The sequence below is a fragment of the Podarcis gaigeae genome (assembly GCF_964106915.1).
Source record: "Podarcis gaigeae genome assembly, chromosome: 2".
Classification (NCBI taxonomy): Eukaryota; Metazoa; Chordata; class Lepidosauria; order Squamata; family Lacertidae; genus Podarcis; species Podarcis gaigeae.
In genome coordinates, this window is record NC_139679.1 from 117,722,486 (window position 1) to 117,729,533 (window position 7,048).

Here is a 7,048-nt window from a genome sequence, read left to right on the forward strand (position 1 = left end):
AATGTTTTTCTGTCATGTTTAGAAACTTAATTTATTGTTCCTTCAATTTTTGAAATGCTCTTTACTGTATGTGTGACTTTAAAGAGCACTTAATAAACTCTTGTTGTACCAACTTTGGCTTTGTTTGGACTTTATGACCATAGGAACGCATTAATTGATTTTCAATGCATTCCTATGGGATTTCGTGCTTCACAAGACGAAAAATTCGGTAGACGAAAAAACTCGCAGAACGAATTAATTTCGTCTTGCGAGGCACCACTGTATTCCCCCAGCCACCCACCACACAGAAATTCAAGCCCAGAAATCTTTTTTTTTAACAACAGCAGAGTGCCCCAAAGGTCACAAAAAATCATAAAAATGCAGAAAGAAAAACACACAAGCTTCCAGATTCTTGCAAACCCCTCTCCAACTATTCCCCCAGCCACCCACCACACAGAAATTCAAACCCAGAAATCTTTTTTTTTAACAACAGCAGAGTGCCCCAATGGCCCCACAAAAAATCATAAAAATGCAGGGGGGAAAAACACAAGCTCCCAGATTCTTGCAAACACCTCCCCAACACCAAGTCCTTGAATTCCAAACACCCCAACCCAAAATCCAAAACCCCCCAAAAAAGTTTTAAAAGTTTAACTTACCAAATGGCTGCAAAAGAAGTTTTGGGAAAGCTTCAAAAATCACCAAAGTCTTCAAAAACCTCAAAAAAGGCTACCACACCGCGTGCTATGAGTTGCTCCTCGAAGTCAAGTCGCAACTGCACCTCTTCAAGCAATGCACCCTGGGTATTAACGGTTTTAAGAAAAAGGAAACAAACTTGCAAGACGTTTTCGTCTTGCGAAGCCAGCCCATAGGGAAATTTGTCTTCCGAAGCAACTCATAAAACGAAAAACTCTTTCGCCTTGCGTGTTTTTCATCTTACGAGGCATTCGTCTTGCGAGGTACCACTGTAAGGGGCTTGGGGCCCAGTGATTTGAGGGACCACCTACAGGAACCCACACAAGCCCTAAGAGTGGCTTCAGAGATCCTGATTGCTAGTGCACCTCTAAGGTCAGTTAGATCTCCGGCCAGAGCCTTTTTTGTTGTGGCCCCTCACTTCCATAACTTGCTCCACAAGAGAACTCCCCCTAGCCAAAGACTCCTTACCCAGCCAAGGGGCATCAGCAGCTGTCTCCTCCTGCTTGACCACTCTGATGAGGGGCCACTCGCCGGAGTCTGACAGAGCCCCGTCGGCCTCAGGGGAACCATCCGCTTTCTCCTTGAAGGGCCAGAGGACCTGAAACAGCAGAAAGAACAAGACAAAGAAATGGGTGCAAATCGCCTGAGATTCAGGGGTGGGGAGCCTCTGGAGCTTCTCCAGACGCTACAGGACTCTAATTCCCATCAGCCCCCAGCCAGCATGGCCAGGGGTCAGGGGAGTGGGAGTCCAGCAACATCTGGAGGGCTTTGACTGGGTCAGGCCATTGGCCCATCTTTCATAGTATTGCCTACACTGACCGGCAGCAGCTCTCCAGAATCTCAAGGAGACCTTCTTCAGGCAAAGGCCATCCTCTGCACTGTCTTTGAAGGGGGATGCATTGAACCAGCTGGGGCAGGATGTGGCAGCCCATCTCAAGACAGGGACTGGAGCACAGGAATCCATCACTCCTGTGTCCACATAGCTTCTCTCCAACCAACACTGACTGCCTGTTCACAGCAGTGGAAGCTGGTCCGTTAGGGCAGAGAGTGCGCTGCCCACCATCCTTAGTCTTCCCCCAGCAAGTGGCGTTCTAAGGTACACTGCCTCAGAACCTGGAGGTTCTACTTTGCCAATACAGCCAACCCCTGCTGATTCGGCCAGATCCCATTTTTGAACCATCTAGGGCAAGCATAGGCAAACTCAGCCCTCCAGATGTTTTTGACCTTCAACTCCCATGATCCCTAGCTAGCAGGACCACTGGGTCAAGGATGATGGGAATTGTAGTCCCAAGACATCTGGAGGGCCCAGTTTGCCTATATCTGATCTAAAGGAACAGTCAGTCCAATGCATATTTACAGTCAGCAAAAACTGCCCCAATGGCTAGTCCTCTGGGCTCCTTGCCACTGTTCCTTTTCTTCTTCCCAGGACTGCTCTCCTGCCCTCTCACCTGTTGTATTTCGTGCTCGTTCTCTTGCTGCCTCTCCAGGAAATCCTCCGCCAGGCCGACTGCCTGACCGCAAGTCTCCGGCCCGCCTTCCCTGACCCAGTTCTGCATCTCCGGGGGCAGGACGGCCAGGAACTGCTCCAAGATCACCAGCTCCAGGATCTGCTCCTTGGTGCGCCTCTCCGGCTGCAGCCACCGGTGGCAGAGCCTCCACAGCATCCCACAGAGATCTCGCGGCCCCTCGGCCTCCTGGTAGAGGAACTGCCTGAAGCACAGGCGCTCCACCTCCTGGCTGGGAGCCTCCTTCTTCACTTCCCCACAGTCCAGGGCCAAAATGCTGTGGGTGGGCGGGGGGATGTCTCCTCCAGGGCCAGGCAGGTGGCGGATCACCCTGCCTTGCCCAATGTCTGGTCGCCCCTCAAAGGAAGCCTGCGCGTCCCTTGGGCCATTGCTGGCCAGCTGCAGGTTTCCTGGCTCAGGCTGCGGAGACCGCACAGCCTTCAGGAGCCCCTGACACTGAGCTCCCCAGCACTCCTCCTGAGGCCCTTCCTCGGGTTCCTGCTTAATGTGCTCTGTTATGGTCCCTTCCCACAATTCCTTGAGGCTCTCTGAGCAGATGGCCAAGGGGCCTGTTCCTGCAGCCTCCTCTGGTTCAGACTCCGATGCCTCCTCCTGGGCCTCCGTCTTCACTGTGTCCTCCAGCAGGGCATCTCGGGGGACAGCCCAGACAGCTGCATCCCTGCGTTTGGACGCCATCACCCCTCTTAACTCCGGGGTTTGGCAGGGATCACTCACTCACTGCTATCCCATGTTTCTCTGTGATGTCAACTGCCAGGTCCAGGGTTGTTTATAAGGCCCGGTGCCTCTGCAAGGAAAGAGAATCAGTGGGAGCTGCAGCAAAAAGTTGCATCGTAGAACACTCCTGTTCAGGATACTCCATTCCATTCTCTGCCCCCATGTTTTTCCTTCCCACCAATCATCAGTCAGTATTCTGTGAAAAACTGAGCATGCTCAGTCCTCTGGGAACTGTAGCTGTGAGGGGAATAGGGGGTCTCCTCTCAGCACTCTTAACAAACTACAGTTCCCAGGATTCTTTGGGGGAAGCCATGACAGTTTAAAGTGGAATTACTTTGTGCTAAATGCACAGTGCAGACGGCACCCTGATTACAGCCCTTTCACACAAGAGTCCAGTCCTGGTTTCCCACTGTGCTTTCTCACATTCAGAAGCTGTTTGTTTCATTTCTGCAGGGTGGTAGAAGGAGTTGTTGCTGCTATTTCTAATCAACAGGCAATCAAAGAGCCTTAGAGACACTTAGTGATCTACAGTAGTACCTCGGGTTACAGACGCTTCAGGTTAAAGGCTCCGCTAACCCAGAAATAGTACCTTGGGTTAAGAACTTTGCTTCAGGATGAGAACAGAGGCCCCATTAGCTAAAGTGGTGCTTCAGGTTAAGAACGGACCTCCAGGATGAATTAAGTTCTTAACCTGTGGTACCCACTGTACTGCAAAGCACCCCATCTGATTCTGACCACCCCTGACATATCAAGCAAGATATAGGCAAGACATAGCCATGATGAAGAATAGTCCTTGATAGACTTTATGTTTAAAAGGGGTGGGGGTGGAGATAGAGAAATCCACAGAGGATGTTCCAAAACTCATCGCAGCTCCGTGGAACCTGCATGTTCAGGAGCAGTTTACCTGCAAAGTGCTGGAAGCAGAGGTTTGCTGCTGCCTTGCCGCCTCTGAGCCTCCCAGAGAGGTCTGGCTGGGAGCAGGAGGCTGGTCTGGGACGGGTCTGTCTGATCCAGCAGGGCGTCCTCTTAGATCCCTAAAGCAAACCTTCCTATTCCAGGCCAGCTCTCTGCTCCTGCCTCAAGGCGCTTCTCACTTACCGGATTCCCTCCCCGGAGCTGAAAAATCTCTTTTTCCAGCCTCTACTTTGCAGCAAAGAAAAGCACCATAGAGTCGCTAACGGGGAGAAAAGGAAGAGGAGGGCCTTCAATGGTCAGAATAATTTCCGTCCGAAGTGCCGCTCTGGAAATCCCGACTCTCTCAGCTTAACCCTTCGTGACAACCAGAGCGCAGAATAGAGTAAAGGGATTCCCCCTTTCTTTTCTATAATTTCTGTGTCATGAGAGAGGAAAAGCCAAACGTTAAAAATAAATTGATCTGGAACAAATTCTAAATAAAACCAGCAGTTAAAAGTATATCCCCCCCCCAAATGCTAATTATAATTTATTGAATTTATATACCGCCCTATAATAAAATTTATTCACAGAATAAAATCAAGATATAAAACCACAAAATACCTAATACAAAATAAAAAAACAACCCAATAGCCCCCTCAAACACACACACACACACACAGAGAGAGAGAGAGAGAGAGAGAGAGAGAGAGAGAGAGAGAGAGAGAGAGATTTTAAAAGGGCATAGGATGTAAGTCAGATTAACCAAAGGCCTGCCAACTTTACAAATCTGGGCAGATATAAACTAAGTACACACTACAATTCTCAGAGCCGTTTAACAATAAATCCGGCTTCACAGGGAATTTTGGGAACTGTAGCTCCATGAGGGTGTAATAAACAAGAACCTGCCCTTATTCCCTTATGGGGGACACAAGAGCCCTTATAGAGTCCTTTGTAGGTTCTCCATCGGTCGGAGAAAATAACAGAGGCCAGCCAGAGAATATTGAGAAGCAAAGCAGCTAGTAAGCCTGATCTTTATTGAACTGTTGCAACAGGGTGCTCCCCTCACATGCAGGAGGACCCAGAACAAAGGTGTGTCCGCCCTTATATAGACATTTTAAATTGTCCGCCCTGGAGTCCAAAACACCCCCCCAGAAACATCATACATACATCACAGAATGGGTGTAGCTCAAGACCACCCCCCCCCAGATACATCATACCTACATCACAGAAAGGGCGGTCTACAACAGAAATTGTACTACAATCTGAGTGCGTTGTTTATCTCCTGTCTGGCAGGTTACCTGTTAATGGTCACTTGATTGGATTGCCTGGGGAGCCTGGCCAGTCTTTCATAATGATAAATACTTAGTTCCTGAGCCAGGTCACGGGCTCATCCTATTCATACACAGACAGACATACCCTTAAGACAGGATTTGTGAAGGAAAAGACAATGGGGAGGCTTTTCCATTTTCCTTCGACCTTGCAGAGAAATATTTGAGGTCAATTTGGGAGGGACAAAATGGTTTCAGGACTTTTTCTGTGGGCTTTCAGACATGTGGTTTATATATGCAGTTATGAACATTTATTATTATTATTATTATTATTATTATTATTATTATTATATATAAGACCTTAATTTTTTTTATTTCATGGGGAACAGTGGTCTCCTAGCAACTGTCAGCACCCTTAACAAACTACAACTCCCAGATTTTGATTTTTGCAGGGGAGTGGAGCCATTACTGTTTATAGTAATAATCATTGTGTTTTAAATGCATATAGTATGAATGTGGCCTTAGGTGAATGCCACCCTATGTTCTATCACAAACGTTTCCCAAGTCACACCTTTGCCTTCCCCTTTCAGACCCCAGTAACATCTCTTGGTAGGATGAGAGAAGCACTCTTGGGAATCATAGGGACAGAACTACCTAAATTGTATAGCAATTTATTCATGTATGTGACTACAGCGGCAAGAATATTGTTGTTGTTGTTGTTTAGTCGTTTAGTCGTGTCCGACTCTTCGTGGCCCCATGGACCAGAGCATGCCAGGCACTCCTGTCTTCCACTTTCCTTCACGGATCACTGCCTTGGACAGGTCATAGTGGAGAGTTTTGACCAAACGTGATCCACCTGGAGCAGGAACCGGCAAGCCACTCCAGTATCCCTGCCAAGAAAACTCCACGGACAAAGGCAACAAGCAAGAATATTACTTTCTCCAAAATGGAAAGAAGTCCCAGCCAAGGAAAAAGGAATACAAAAACTTATGGAATGTGCAGAAATGGCGAAACTTACAGGAAGAATAAGTAATCAAGAAAACAAACTTTTATTAAAAAAATGGAAATGGTTTATTGAATATTTACAGATAAATTGTAAACAGATAAAAACACTGGCAGGATTATTGCAATAACCTGCAGCTACATTAAGAGTACTGTATATGATTAAAGAAGAGAAATAAAAAAGTTAATTTGGATATGCAGAAGATATTTAAAATAAAAATAAATTAAAGGAACCACAGAAAGCGGGGGAAGTCAAGATTTAAAATGTCAAAATGATACCCCCCATCTCCCCCCCTCCATCTCTTTCCCCCTTTTCTTCCTAATGTCACAGCAAATGAAACTGATTTGTAAAAATGTTACATGGAAAAATAAAGAAACAAATACAAGAGAGAGACATTGCAAAACAATTAAACATGTCAAAATGATTGTAAAATCAGTGAAATGTACATATATCTGAATAGTGTGTGTATATATATATATATATATATATATATTAAAAAAGAGGATTGGGAGAGGCGCCTTGCCTGGAACCCTGGACAGCCGCTGCCAGTCAGTGTAGACAACACTGCGCTAAATGGACCAATTTTCTGACTCTGCATATGGCATCTTCCTTTGTTAGGCTCACCCCAAACATCACCCCCCTCCGCCCCCCAAAGCCAGCAGGCTTGGGAGTTGTCCAGAATTCTTCACCAGAAACTTCCTGCAGTTTCACGGATAATTTGGAATTTTATTTATTTTCTCTCTCTCCCCGCCCTTGCGCCTTTGGAAGGAGTCGCCCAAAATCCACGATTGCTAGAGAGGCTCTGTTTTCGTGTCTCTTTTTTTTTTGGCAAAGGGGGACGATAAACGGCGACGGCCACTTCCTGTTCCTTCCTCTCTCTCTCTCTCTCTCTCTCTCTCTCTCTCTCTCTCTCTCTCTCTCTCTCTCTCTCTCTCTCTCTCTCTCTCTCTCTCTCTCTCTCTCTCTCTCAC

At 47.0% G+C, this 7,048-nt stretch overlaps 2 protein-coding genes across 2 annotated transcripts in view; one reads left to right on the forward strand and one right to left on the reverse strand.

The window, feature by feature from the left end:
- LOC310837528 (uncharacterized protein) overlaps positions 1-7,048 on the forward strand; it is a 331,410-nt gene that overhangs the window by 156,286 nt on the left and 168,076 nt on the right. The gene's annotated exons all lie outside the window — the stretch shown is intronic.
- Positions 1-7,048, reverse strand: part of LOC310837236 (uncharacterized protein) — a 501,393-nt gene that overhangs the window by 3,268 nt on the left and 491,077 nt on the right. The gene's annotated exons all lie outside the window — the stretch shown is intronic.